The following is a 15,819-nucleotide window of genomic DNA, read 5'->3' as shown; positions in this document are numbered from 1 at the left end:
GGTTCAATTCTTGATCTGAGTCACATCATAATTTTATTATTTCTTCTTTATGCAGCTCATGAAACAATTTCTTTCACTTGGATTTTACTCCGCTCAGGTATATTCCACCACTGCATGGATCTTACCTACAAGCCTCCTAGGATTAACTTGAGAGGAAAGGGAAGTACGAGATTCAAAACTGGCCTTTGTTCACTTAGTGTAGTTTAACTTCAAAGCTATTACAGAGCTGAAGCTGAGAGATTTGGGGGAAAACATACATTACTTCCTGAAGATGGTTTCTTCATTATTGTGAAGTTCCTCAACCAAATGAAAACTTAATCACACAGTCAGTGCTCCCTTCTCTCATTAATGACACATTTTGCCTCATTTTCTTCTACAATCCAATTGAAAAGCAATGCATTTGAGCAGTAATTTGAAGCCTGAAATATTTATTTTAATTTCTGAGATTCTGGGGGAAGAGAAAGGAATAACACTGAGGATGAGGCTATGGTCCTTTCCACACTTAGCTTCTTTTTCCAAAAGTCACTTAAGAGACCAGTTTAACCCACTCTTAGCTAACCTCCCCAGAGCTATCGGAAAGTATTAGGAAACTCCTTCCCACTTTCCTTTAGCAGGTTTCATGAGAAGAATGCAGAATTCAAAGCAATGTTTATACTGAAATGTTTTATGGGTAAGTCAATATATCTGCCTTCTAATACTTCAAAGTGGTTGGTTTACCTTTAGATGTGTTTTTCTAAAGTAAATCTTGGGAGGAAAAGAGTTAGTTCTAGAACAAAAATAGTTGTTCTAGAGATGTGTGGAATCCACACCATCCCCACTCTAGCATTTTAATTTTTCCCTTCTCTAAACAGCAGCATTCTTATAGCTGAGGGTTTTTTCCACAGTGACTAAATCCATGAGATTGTACTTATTTCCCCCCAAAGGAAAGGAAAAGAGTTCTATGAAATAGTGATTTTCTGCTTTTCCCTGGTGCTCCTTCTAGCACATGAGAATAAATGGACAAAATTCATTTGCAATCCATAGCAGTCCACATCACAAGAATTATGAGGTATGGTCAGTCCACAGTGGGGATACATACCTTCTGAGCTCAAAAGCACAGGGCACAAAGAGCTATTGAAACAATTCTTCCCCATGGGCCCTCTAGTAGTTCTCCCTTTGGTTGCAATAATGGAGGGAACCCAGCAAGTCATTTTGTTCTAAGTAAACAAGTTCTTCCTTATGTCACATCAGAAAAAGCCATAAAATCAATAAAAATGTAACCAGCTTATTCCTTTGAGGGGGAAAAAGTAATCAGTGGGTTCCAGAAGATTTGGGACATTGTTTTGAAGCGAACTTTTGGAAACTTACTTCAAACTGAGGTCTATTAAAAGGAAGGTTATTAAAACTAAAAATGGAGGTGATGATTGATAATGACTTCTGCAGTAGCCAAATGTTAGATCATGAAAAAACAGGCCATTCAGGGTGGTAATAAACTGCCAAAAGAAACAAACTGTTCAAAATCCAGGATGTTTTTATGTAAATAAAATGGCAGGCATTAGAGACGGAAAGGAGCTATTATAGTTCCTCCTTCACCTACCACAACCGGATATTGTCTCCAGGCAGAGGGCAATATTAAACTGATAATATATACAGCTAGCAATAAGGAGAAAGAAGAGAGAAAACATATCGTGTTCAGACAGCAAGTATGTTCAAAGATATTCATCAAGTCTAAGGAATTTTATTATGACTTATTGTTTAGGCTTTTAAAATTATTTAAAAACATGAAGCATGTAATTCTTCCCATCCTTTGTCATGAAGGCCAGTCACACTAGTGAAAACTGGGAAGAAATGCTAGCGAATGCTGCTCATTTCATACGGGTCACAAAAGGCTGAACTTGTCAAGAAAATAGGTCAAAACTCACACATGCTGTTTCATGTGTTAATATGAAGTGCATGGTATGTGTCATTAAGAGCTAGACCCTTTGCTCCTGTCATGATTTTGTTCCCAAGTAGTATTCTTGAAGACTATACCCTGCACTCTGCATTCCCTTCCACTTTTAGAGGGTATAAAAAGAATACTTCCATGGCTAGAAAGTCCTTACGAATCCACAGCACGTTGTTCTCTATATCCTTCAACTCCAACATGTACTAGAGATTAGTTTGTATCTATAAAAAGAACTACAGCTGTTCGTGCTCATCTACTTACAAGAGGCTTGAAAAGCATATATTAATTAGGGAGAATTTGTTTAGGAGCACTTCAAAACTCTTGCGTGTACTCCCTGTGTAACTAACAGCTTTGCCTTCCCTTCACCTCTACTGAGACTACAAAAATCATTCAGGGGAAAGCCTACAGAATTCATTTCACCTTAATATCTTTCCACGTGATTCACACTGTAACCCCAGTGGCATTTGGAATAAATCATTATTAGTTCATATTTCATCTCATCTTAGCAGCTTTATTTGTGTCCTGTATCCTCTACTTGGCAGCCATTCTTTCCGCTTTGCTGTCTCTTTACACCCTTTAACACAGATGACTGATTGGATTAAAATAATTTAGGACTGAGATGATTCATGTTTCAGTTAAAGTCAACTGTACAGCCTGTTCTGCACTGGAGAGACCGCCTATAGTTTACCATGCACTGGGGTATGTTCCAGTGACTTGGAGGTGTGAAAGGACTAGGGCAAAACTGAGGCGCTTCCCTTTGGCCTTTTGTACTACAGCAGCTGTTCGTAGAGCAGCCTGCTGGCAAAGGCAATAGCAAGCAGTGTTATGAGTTAACAGACAAGCTCTTCACCTCCATGGGCTCGAGCTCCAATTCAGACTTGGGTCACAAATGAAAATGTTTGGTCTGATCATCCAAGCAATTCTGCAGAACTGCTGAGCAATTGGTCACTGTTGGTGGTCCTGCAAAGAAGGTGCCAAGAGCCAGTGTAATAAAAGGCTGTTGCAAGTCAAGATTGAAGTACTGATAAGGCAGCAGTCACAAGTTGCCAATCTTTCCAATTTTCCCATACTGCCAGGGATCTTAGTCCCTATGTTTTGCAGGTTCCAGCCTCATTTTCCATACTTTCGGAAACTGTTTTGCATCTACCACTGGACTAAAAAGTGTCATCATAGCATGTGACATTGAGTAAATTTTCACAGATTCTCAGGTAAGACAGAGTAGCAAAGAGTATTTTTCTTGAAGTCATATGCAAAACCAACAGCAAGCTTGACATTCAGGAAAAAAAAAAGGCACCTCCAATGCTTTTTGGGTGTTTCTACAGCTCTTTAGGGCACAACATGGGTAAGTCGCATGTGTTCCCATTTTCCTCACGGTGACTGGTGCCATTTTTTACTTAGGCCATTCCAAGAAGTGCTGCAATGTAGCCCTCATCCTCTGATCCCTCAGTGAAAGAAATTACCATCTCAGTAACTCTGACAGGGCATCTGTCTGTCTCTGCTTCTGAAACCACTATTTCCACAGGGAAAATATTTTCCACATTAAGAGAGGGCCCTTACCTGCACAGCAATGTTAGTATCAGACAATGGTATTTCAGTGGCTGAGCAACAGGTATCTCAGCTCAAACACTTGTGCTTGTAGCCTTGCAGTTGTTAATATCATAGGAATGTGAGGAGTCCCATGTTATAAAAAGCAGTCTTAAAACAAAGAAATAAATTATTAGTACTGTTATTTCTAGCAACCCTAGACATGGGTCACAATCCCATACATTAAACGTTTCATGAAGAACAAAAAGATTACTATACCTTCCTTACCCCATCAAATTTATAGCCTAAAATGCTCATTTTCAAACTCGTGCAAAGTTCACAGTTGTCAAGATTTACAAGTTGTCCTATTTACATCCCATCTAAGGACAGCAGACTGAGTAGATCATCAGTGTAAGCTTAATAAAGCCAGAAAAGTTTCTCTAGAGCAAATCTAGCCTTAACAGTCTAATACAAAGCACAAACAGTAGTAAGAAGATTTTTTTTTTTAGGAAAACACTTCTTTTAGTTACAGCAGTCCTGGAAGCAGCAGGATTCTGCTGGAGACACCGCTCAGCAATTCTATGTACCTGGCTTGCAGAGCAAAGCAAATGCTGCAAGAGTCACGTCAGTGTAGGAAAATGCTAGTACATTTTCCAAACACTGATATCACCTCACTGTGTATAGAGACGTCAGGATCTTGTGATATTAGACTACAAAGCTGGCCTCACAGTGGTTGGTTCGCATATTACCTACAAACGCTTTTTGGCAATGAAATTGGCTCTCAAGGTTAAGATTAACCTGAAACTGGGGGTAAAGAGTAGGACCAGTGGCTGGGAAGAATGGAAAGGGATTCATCCCTCTTTACAGTGAACTTTTCCTCCCTGCTCTTCTGGGGTTTGGGTTTTTTTTTAAACTTACACAAACAGCAGTATTGATGCAGATTTAGTACCAAAGATTTTTTTGATCACTTTCAGGAAAATTTTAGCCAACTCTTGCCAAGGAGACTTTACGTGGGAGAACCTTTTTAAGACCCATTTTCATTTGGGCTGCTACAATACATACTCAGTCATAATCCATCAGATCTATGACTCAGAAGCACAGAAATTCACAGCAAAAACAGCCTAAGTAGGTCTCCTGATGATGACTGTAACTTGAAAGATAAGTCGAATTTGTAGAAACACTCTTTTTAACTTTATCAGGCTTGAGTCAAGCCATAGGTATGCTGTAGAGCAGAATGAGCTGCAGCTCAGGTTAAACTGTCTCAGCACACAAACACAGACATAACCTGAAAGTAAAGCTCATCATGTGCCTCTTAGCCTATTATTGTTTGGCGTTTTCTTTTATGGAGTCACATGTGATTTTCTAATAATACAGTTTATCCTGGAGATAGTTATCTCATACATTAGTAATGGGAAATTTTATGATAGCGCAGTTGCAGTATATGTTGCATTATATGAATTCGTGTTTCTTTCTTCCCACAAAGAATCTGCTCTCAGTATTATCATCCAACTTCAGCGTTCTACCTTGTTATGAATAGTTAGCTTCAGCCACTAAAAAAATGAATGACACATATGTAAAAAAGTTGCTAAGGGGAACTTTTGCGAACCATGTTTTACCCACAATGTGAAAACAAAGCCATTATTCATTTCCCTCAACATTTAGACTTCACTGCAACTTCCACAAGTGTACAAGAAGATGGTTCAGAAACAGACATAAAAATCTGAGACTACATCATTGGATAGCACAAGCTCTCCCATGCAAATTTTCATAAAGGACATTTCCTGAATAGGCTGTGGGACACTTACGGGCGTACTTACAATTGCTGCGTGTTTTCCACTGACTGGAAAAATAGAATGGAAAATCCATACCCTTCCACACAGTGCTGTGCCTGAAGGGTCACAGAGAAAGTGACTGTACCTCTAATGTAACAGCAATTCCTTCAAAAGCCCCAGTACTTTAACAATGTATTACATATGCCCAGATGCTCCCTTTGGATTGGTATAATTGATTTTTATAAAGTTTTTCAGATGCCTGAAGTTAATCATGTGCATAAACATTTACACAACTCCTCAGGACACACAATTGAAATGAAGTGGTTAAGAGTGTGTTAATTCAGTACTAAAAGTTACTGACTTTTTAAAATATTTTTTCAGTCTAGTATTTGCTGCTAACTCCATGGAACTGTACATTAATAAATCTCCTAAGTTTCACATTTTTGAAAGCCAAGGTTAATACTGATAGATGAGCTGGGCTGCAAACTGTATTGTTATTAGGCCTACTGTGATTTCACGTAGAAAGCAGTAAGCACTTTGGTACAGCAAACCCTTACAAGCAGGAGGAAGGACAGTCCTCAGAAAATGCACAAAAGTTGGAATCAGAAGTTCAAGATTCTGTATTTGTTTTTTTCCATGTTTTCTGGGTGACCTTGGGAAGATTATTTAATCTTCTCATATCTCAGTATTTCTACCTGTAAAATAGAGATAATATGCTCTTCATCATCATGAGGCTACTCTCAACTAGCTTTTGCAGTTTGTTCCAAGATTCACAACTGGAAATATAATTTCTTTTTTCCACTGTTCACATTTTCTTCCTTTACTGTATGGTTATCAAAAAGTCTAAACTATACTATTACATATGGAACTCAGAGATTGTTACTGAAGCGGATAAGGGATGCATAGTAATTCTTTTTCTCAACAGGAGTTACTCAACAGAAATAATTTACAGACGCCCACCATGCTGACTTCAGTTATCATTTACAGGTATATTTTACTTTGTAACATGAGTCAAGTAGAATCAAGCATTTTAATGGTAAAATGTAACTAATAAAAATAGGTATCATGCAATTGTGTACATTCTTTGATCAAAGAGCCCGATACGTAATAATGTATTCCCTTGAGGAAGCTGAATATTAAAAATCACTGGATCAAATTTTGCTCTACGGTACATAAGCAAAAAGGAAAACTATCTGTGGAGAAGGTGCTGAAACAGATCTATGGGGAGAAACAACTAATTAACAGGAGCTGATTTAAGAGAGGGATCCTTGAAAGAGGGCTGAGGCCTCATAGGTAAGGTTTCTCCCTTGAAGTCAGCAAAGTCAAACAGATAGTAGAATCATTTTTAGGGTATTCTGTTCTATTAGTGGGGCAAAAATTGTCAATGGAAGGGAGTCATTGACCAGCAATGTCATCCAGGAAACAAGGGCAACAGTAACAGCATGAAGCACTACAAAATCAAACCAACAAGATTTTCACAACCTTCCCTGGATATTGCCTAGAATGAAAATCAGAGAAAACTGCATAGTGCAGCATGCTCTGAACATCAGATAGTTGCTTCTGTCCTTTGCAGACATGAGCTGCCCTTTTCAAGGCCAACTTCTACTTTCATGCACAAAAGAGCCCCATTAATGTCAAAGGATTTAAAGTAGGGCAATTCATCAAAATTTGAACTCCAACAAGTGTGAAGAATACAGTGAGGCTCAGCCACAAAAGGAAGGAATGAAGGAAAGAATAAGAATATATTCTTAAAAACTTATAGAAGCATTTCTAGTGCCTGGAGCATGTGGGTATCATCACAGAGCACTGGATTCTCTAAGGTGACTGCCCAGTGCTGAGCCATGATTTCGAGGAAATCAGTTCTCCATTAGACTTTGAGCAGTATTAATATACACTAGACTGGTCATACTTGTAAAGACATAACCAGAGAATAGAATATACCTCAATGTTTTGGGTAATACCTCTCCCCTTATTTGTCTATATTAGACATGCTATGCAAGTTCACTTAAAAAAAGAGGAAAATAAGAAAAACAGGTTTAAAAACAAACCAAGAAAAATTGTTTTTCTCTTTTTTTAACCAGAAGTTTCAGATCTGAATTTAGAAGTTCTTTCCCAATGCCATTGCTCACCTTCATCCTGTTGTGCAGACTGCAGAGAGCCTGCTCAGCTCAGTCCACATCTCCTAGAGATTCTTCTCATTTTCCCTACTCCCACTAATGAGTGACCAGTCAACTCTTTGCTAGTTAATCCGCAGGGCCAGAGGGCAGGCCTTACCCTTTCCAAGGACCTGGCATGAAACAGCTGTTTCTCACCTCACTTCTCTTTGTAACCCTGGTCTCTTGAGTGCCCGTAAGCCCAGGTCTCAGCTCCCTTCTCTCAGGCAGATCCTGCAGTCAAGCATTCCTTGTCATTCACCCCAGAGACAGTCCTGGAGCAGTCCAGCTTTCAAGCCCTCCCAGCAGCATCACCATCTTCTTCTAGTTCTCACTAGTTCACACTTCTAGTACCCCTTTCCAAGCAGTCCCCAATGCCCTCAGGTGCCAAAGCCAGCATTAAGTAAACACAGTCCCCTCCTGGCTTTTAAAGAAATCATATATGCTTCCACCTTAGTACATAAACAGATGGAGTCTGGGTTTATAATAATCCTCCAACTGTTATTTAAAAATATGAATCCTTTTGATGCTGCTGTCCTCAGCTGAAGTCTCTGAGTAACAGAAGCACATGGCAGAACCCTTACTGTGTATTGATACATCTTATTCGAAGTGCTGTTTTCCAGATGCACTGGTTAAAACTCACTTTCTGCTGCTGCTCAGTGAAGTAAGAAGAGAACTTAATTTGATGAAGTACAGAGTTGAGGTAGTAGCATCAGGCAGCTCAGTGGTTGGTCATATTCACTGCATAGATTCCTTCTGAAAATCATTCCTCTGAAAAAGAAAAAACCACACCAATCTTTCAGGTCCTGGATCATTATGTTCAGCCAGATGAGAAATAAGTTTCATGCAGTAAAAGCTGTTCTCTTTGGGCACTGCAGAGACCATTTATTTTGACTGAAGGAATTAAAAACATGAAAGCTCCATGAAACATCATGTGAAACTCCATTTCAATAAATCACACCCACTTTAATTCTTGCTTTACCCCAAATTGTCACAGTAGAGGATGGCCAAAGGCAAAGGAAGCAATAAAGAAGACACAATTCAGGATACCCATTAGCACTGCATCAAAATAAAGTGACTGTAAATAAGCTAGGGAATCCTGAAGTGTTTCAAAACACAATAACTTCATACGAAACATGCCTCTTCTCTTCCCCATTGTGGGCCGCTATCAGAAAAGGAACTTAGAGTTACCATCTTGTGTCAGATTTCTCCTTGCTTCTTTCACTGACTCAACCCTCCTTAATTTTTTCTTATGTGTAGGAGCCAGACCATAGTGATTTCAGAGACAGGGCTAAGGAGGCCACAGCATGCGTTAGAGAGCTGCATCTTGCAGCTTTCCTTCATTGTGCTGTTTCCTGGAATAGAAAGAATCCCCATCACAGCTGAACCTGCTCCATTTTTACTGGGTCACAGCACAAAGGCAATTGCTTATTAGAGCAGGTCATGAACACGGCAATAGTGTGAGCTGCCTGAATTCCAGCTTTTAAAAATACAATTACTGCAGGAGTTTTCAAAATAACACAGCTGACTGTCCAACATCATTGGAAGCCATTTCTGGGAAACCTAGGATTTGGGGTTTAGATAAGATCAGTGCATTTCTTTTGCCAAAAGACGGCCAGGGCCATATGCCTTACCAGAAGAGCCATACAGGTAAGAACGGCATGATACCAGTAAGGACTTACAGCATAATGATTCAGCCACATGAGATGGATCCTGATGGAAACTGGGTTTCAGAAAGATGTAATTTCTCATCCACTATTTAAGGAGCATTCTCTGAACAGAAAATCATGGCAGTTAAACCACTTCACAGAGATCTCAAATCAGTTCTGAATTTGTCAGTTAAAAATGTTAAAACAAAACAAAACGAGAAGTCCCATGGCAATAAAGCAACATCCCCTACTAAGCACTTTGTGTCTTAGTGATTACTTGCTTAAGATTTTCACAATACTAGTATTTCTTCTCCACTTTTGGATCTCTCAGGACTGGAGACAGAGATTTGAAAAAGGATCCTGCTTGTGCAAAGGATATTCAATTGAACTTCAGCAACTGAAACTCTTTGGAAGTCCCAGCCTAAGTACTAATGCAACAGTCCCAGCTATTACGTATTCAGTGCAAATTACAGTCAAAATATCGGTTGGTTTGACAAGTCAAGAGGACACCATAATGCTTCTGTTTCAACATGTGACTAACTTGTAGGCACTTGTCTCTCTCTGCTTCCTCCCTCCAAAAGCTAGTGGCTTGCTTCTACTTAAGAAACATTGGTTCCAGCAGAATTGTTTGACTTCAGTTATCATTTGACTGTTACTATTTTACCTGATCTCAATTTGAAAGATCTCATCAAAAGAAAAAAGCTCATCACAGAGAACACATTTCATTGGAACTTTCATTCCAGTCCCTCTACAACTGATACCCAAAACGTAAAGGAAAGGGCTGAGGAACAAAATAAGATAAATGGAATAAGCAATAAGACATTCCTGTTGACTTGTCTGGGAGCTCTGTTCTTGTTAACAACTCATGCATTCCTTTAAACATGGAGGAACTGAATCAGGTTACTCATACAATAGGATCCTGAATTTGTATCCACTTGTCCTCCCCTAGGCCACTGAAACTCAGTTGGAAAGCTTGGCTGACCCTAAACAAACTATTATCAGAATTGCCAATAAAGCTACATATTAAATGCATTTGTTTATTTTACTTATTGTTATTGAACGGAGGTAGTCAAGAACATTTTTTGACATGGTGTGCCTTTCTCTATCAGTCCTTCATTCTGCTTACTGCATGAAAACATTGTGCAAGTGCAAATTACATAGCCAATTTGTCAGTTCCTGTCTCACACATTGTACATTTCGCATCTGACCATCAAGACATTCCTGATCTTTCTTCCTCTCAACTGAGAAACAATCTTCCTACACACCTTTCAAATAGGAAAAAAATTACCACTTGGGAGAATCAAGCTAAGTCAGCTAGCACGCTCCCTCACCCTGCTCTTCTTCCTGTGAGTTCAGTTCCTCCCTTATTCCCAGCACAACCGAAAACACTAAGAAAGGAATGGAAGAATGTGTGAATGAAAATTGAGATGACTTTGGTTAAATCATTATTAAATAGCTAAGTCCTCATCTGAAGCAGTTCTGTCACTGTATTTTGTTGGAGCATTTCGCTACAGTCTAACTGATGTTGAGTAGCAAATGTTTGCTTTTGCACATATTCTTTTGAGTAGATTTATGTAACTGGCAAGACAGATTGCTAGCATAAATGTATTAAATGAAAACTGTTGTGCTAGGTTTCAGTCTACTTTGTTCTATTTCCCTTTTAACAGACATACTGCTACAATAATAGCTTACTCCAGGTTATCTGTTGAGGTGATGGTGTTAAACAAATTTACTTCACGCTTGAAGGGCCAGGAAAAATTCTGTGGGATGTTGAAAGGTGGGGCACCGAGATGCTACCCTTTGAAAAAAACATATATCAGTAGTCATTCTCCAGTGGCTGCCAAGTTTATTTTAAAATCATTATCTTTACCTGCAACTACAAAGTGGCCAAAGCATTACTTGTAGGCCACTGTGAGAAAAGCCGCTGAGCCAGTTCACATGTTCTATTTACAGTTAAATGAAAACTTCTCTGAAAAGTGTGGGTCATTTTGCTCCTCCTTTACTGCTTTGATGCAGTGACTGTATCAGCAGCAGAGCAAAATATTTGTTAATTCTGGTTTGTTAAAGTAGGTGAGCTGGGCAGTCTTTCTTCATTTGGATAACCTAGAGGTCATATATTCCTTTGTAAATACCTCTTCTAAAAGGCTGGGAATGTATATTTTAATGCTCACACAATTTTCTAGTGCTCAAGGAAAAGTGGTGCTTGAATTAAGCCCTTATTTGTAAGAGCCAACTGGCTCACAGTTTTCTCAGCTAAGTTTATCCTAGTCTTCAGACGTTACAATTAGAATTGTTTCAATAAATCAATAGGCTCAACTGAACAAATCATCAGATCAAGGCACCAAGTAATCAAACTGAACAAGACTGATACTCAGCTGACATTACTTTGTGGTAAATATCAAAGATAATCAGTTCTGAGCCAAAGTATGGCATTAACTCCCTCTGTGACCTTGACAATTCAATTTACTGCAGTGCCCAAGTTTATCTGTAAATGGGCATATTGTTCACTCTTGGAGTGCTGCAAGGCAAAATTAGGAAGGTTTTGAATAAAGGTTGCAAACTGTAAACTTTTTTCCATACTCAGAGGATTAGCAGTGCCTGTTTTAAGAAAGATGCAATGATGGATTAATCAGCCTTCAACTGAGAGATGCAGAGAGACATCGAGTGAAAGAAGTGGGAAGAGATTCACCTTTCCCTTCACACAAACAGCATGCATTTACAACTGAATACTTACAGTTGAACAGTGAGCTAGAATTAAGAGGCCAACATTTATTTGGACAAAATAACTGAAAATACGTCAAGTTTAAACTTAAAGAGAATTCCAGCTTTTGTTCTGTCTAAAATCAGAGCACAAGATTTGTGGATATTCTGTAGTCAACACTGACATTTTGAGGCTGGATTGGCCCCAAGTATGAAAGCAGCCTGGGTTATGAGTCAAGCTGCGTTGCTGGGGTTCATCCTGCTGACAGTCCATCTTGAATTACCTACTGCCATAACTCTGTTTTTACCCTGTACTAGGAATGTTATGCTAATAATGTAGCTCAGGGAAATGACAGGAACAGTCCAAGGAGGTTACCACATGGACAGCCTTCTTTTTTATGTTTGAGCAAAACTCTAGAGTTGCAATTCACAATGTTTTATCGAACTCTGTGTAACAGCTTTGATTGTTTTGTTTGCTTGTTTGTTTGCTCTTGCATCCGGGCAACATTAGGAACTTTGCAAAACTGCTAAGACTGAAAATGGGAATGACGAATCTCTGTCTTACAAGGGTAAAATTACCAAAGTAGAGTCACTCTGAAAATATGATTCTCATCTAAGCTGTGCTTGCTACATTTTCCTAAGATTTTCTGTAAAATTTCTGCAAAATAAAATCATTCTGAAAATCCAAAATATTAGATTCCTTTGGCAGCTTTTTTTGCCAACGCCAGAAATTAAGCTACAACCCCATGTGAATCAAACTGTTAATTGGACATATCTATAGTCCTAATTTTAAAGAAACTCCTTCCAGTCTTTTATCAGAAGGGAAGTGAAAATTGTGAAAATTGTTTTGCAAATTGCTCATTCATTTGCTAATGACAGAAGGAACAGACCACTGAATCTCCTGCCCCCTTAAATGGCATGTGCAAAGGACAGTGAAAGTCAGAACTGCTGAGCAATAAGCAATCACAAATAGAAGGCCTCATTTACTGGAGCTGTTATAGTTTGGGTAAATGACAGTGCAAAGGCACCCCAGATCTGCACTCCTCTAAAAGTTAGCACTTCTGTCTGAACAGTCACATCAAAGTCACCACAGAGAAATAACAGCTACACAGCCCATCAGAACCAAAGGTAATATCTTGTTATCGGTTGTAATCAAGTAGAGGCTCCCAGAAAGCCACACTCATCACTAGTTTATTTCTGAACTCAGAACTTAACCCCTTCAGCTGGGCAGGGAATGAGATCAGATGTCAAAAGCATTATCCCAGGAGAAAGCACGTCCATATTTTGTGCTGTAGTGTATTTACTTTAGATGCTAATTTTCCTAACACGATCATTGGTGAGAAACCCCTCAGTAGCTGAGGAGGCCAGCCTTGTTGGGCAGTAATCATTCTTTCATGTTTCCATCCATGATGGTTGTACCTTCAGTTTACAGCTACTGCAACTAAACTGTGCAGACAGTTTACTAAAATGCCTCATAACCCTAAAAAAACATACTGCAGAAATTTATGAAAAATGAGGGGCTTATTCATGAGGAAAACAATCTTTCTGTGACTGATCTGAGGCTGAACAGCTAATGCAACAGTTGGGGAGATCAGATTGTGATTAGAAGAAAGGACAAAAGACTTGGAGAAAGACTTGTGGAAAACCCAGAATCAGCCCTTGAGAGAACTATCCGAATTTCCCAAGAAAGGAAATTGCCCAGGCTGGAATGAAAGTCATGGGTCAAAAGCAAATCACACTGAGTGAGTCACAGAGAAAAATGGACAGCTAAATCTACCAGTAAGCTACTTTCCAGAAAGCAAATAGGATTGTTTGCACAGGATGGCCTGGCCAGAGCAGTCTCATTCTTCAGCTTTTCGTACTAAGTGGTGATCTTGAAGGTGTTTCACAGAACTATTCCAAGGCCATTGGTAGGCCAGCAATATATTTTTGAAACGTTATTTAAAATGCAAGTTTAATACTGGGACTAGTGCTTGCTAGAAAAAGAGGACAGAGGATTTTGTCCCTCCAAAAGACAGGCACAAGTTTCTGGGAACAAGTTTGTAGGCTCTTTTAGAGAGTGCTGAGCAGGTAGAGCTCCCGTACTTTCAAATTCCCTGGCCTTGAGTGACTTAATGAGCAACACACAAGCTAGTGGATTCCACCCTGTTTCAAACAGAAACAAATTCTGAAGCAAAACTGATCAGCCACTTATCAGAACAGGATTATGGGCCAATTTGCAGTCATCCTTGCTGATGTGTTTACCAGGGAGCAGAAAATCAGGTTGCTAAAGGCCTTGTAAAGGTTCAGGTATAAGCCTTTAAATCTAAATATTATTTTTTCTATCACATGTAGAATGGAATAATCTAACAGGTCATCACCCTATTCATAATAAAATAAAGATAATTTCCCTCCATCTGGATCATGTTTTCCAGCCTAAGTCATCAATTATGCTACTTTGCAAGGCTTGCTCATCTGCAGGAGAACTACTTGTGGTCACTTTGCAGCTTTTGGTTTAAAGAGGGCTTCTAAGAGACAGCAGAGTCGATGAGGAATTCAAAGGATGACAAAGAGCTACAGCTAACTCCAAGGATAACAAAGCATGTATTTTCATCCTGATATTCATTAACACAGATCCCACTGCAAAAAGCCTCTGACAATCAAAATTCCTACCCCTTGAACACACTACTGAGGGTCTGAGGAGGGTTTTAAATGCACGTGCATACAGCGTATGATGAAACTAGTACAGAGCACGCAGAAGTGCCTAGCCATGTGCCACACAAAGTCAAATCAGATTCTGCCCTCATTTATTCCCATCTAATTTTCCTAAAGCGAAACAAATAGCCTTGGTGCAAACAGGGTATGAACTTGCACAAGAGGGAGGCTTACATCCTGGTAAAAGTATTATTCAAAGCTGAAAAATGAAATATCTCTTGAAGTTCTGAAGCTTTCTGGCAGAAGAGGAAAAGATATTTAGGTATTTCGTTATACCAACTTCAGGATCAAATAATCACTTACTTGAAAAACACCTCATTGCACAGTTACCCCCTGCAAATATCCATTTTTTTCATTAATTGGTAGATACAGAAGTATCTATCATCATCAGAGTTGGTTAGCATCACCATTTGTAAATAAAGATACACAAAGTTTAAATAAATTGATTTGAGTACATTTCTTACATTTATCATACAATCTCACTGCTGCCTCAACACTAATCTAACAGGCAATGGTTCACAGTTCTGATAACTGTGTAATAAGAAGCAATTCTAAAAAAATACTTTGGTATTTCCATGGTTCAAGGCATCAGTAGCCACAAACAACCATTTGAAAATCGATTTTCTGATTGCTTTCTTTATTAAAAGACAAGTTGAATAGACTGCTGTCAGCATAATCACTTTTTTCCCTAATGAGATGTATAATTTTAGCTATGAATGAATTTTGGAAAAAGTGGTATCTAACACGCTGTTGAAAAGTAAGTGATCCATAAAATTTGACTGTGCACAACGCTATGGTATGCTTTTTTTCCTTCCACAGCAACCATCCCATTATCTTCTGTTTTGTCATATTTTTTTGGAAAAAAAATGTTGCAAGGATTTTGGTTTTATAATTCACGGTAGAACTGATCTGCTCTATTTGCACATTGCCTTAGATCTGACAAACCTTTCATATAAACTGCATTGTCGTGTGGTAATTATTGATAACTTTAATGGTCAGTGAAGAGCAATGTATTCAGGCATTTGACAAGATGCAAAACGTTTCCTTTGGGCATGTAAGCCGACTTGTCAGTGGAATATTTTTGCAACTACCATTAAGTCACAATCCATATGAATATGAACTTTGGCCAACTATAAATACGGAAATAATTTAGATCATGATTTCCTGGCCTGGTCTGTGCATCCTATGTACTGGACCAAAAGAGCCCACTTAGCGTGCATCAGTCAGTACTTGGGCACAGTGCACATGTGGAATAAAGAGACCGTAGGTTCCATAAGACGATAAATGCTAAACCTCAAGTGCAATTCTTTTAAGCAGGCTAGAGCTGCGCTGCAGAAGTGTTCAAAATGGTTGTTGCGTATTTCAGCGAGGCCATTGCTGGATTTATTCCCGTACACGACCTG

The sequence above is a fragment of the Gymnogyps californianus genome, chromosome 6, assembly GCF_018139145.2.
Source record: "Gymnogyps californianus isolate 813 chromosome 6, ASM1813914v2, whole genome shotgun sequence".
NCBI classification, from domain to species: Eukaryota; Metazoa; Chordata; class Aves; order Accipitriformes; family Cathartidae; genus Gymnogyps; species Gymnogyps californianus.
This window is presented reverse-complemented; position numbering follows the sequence as displayed.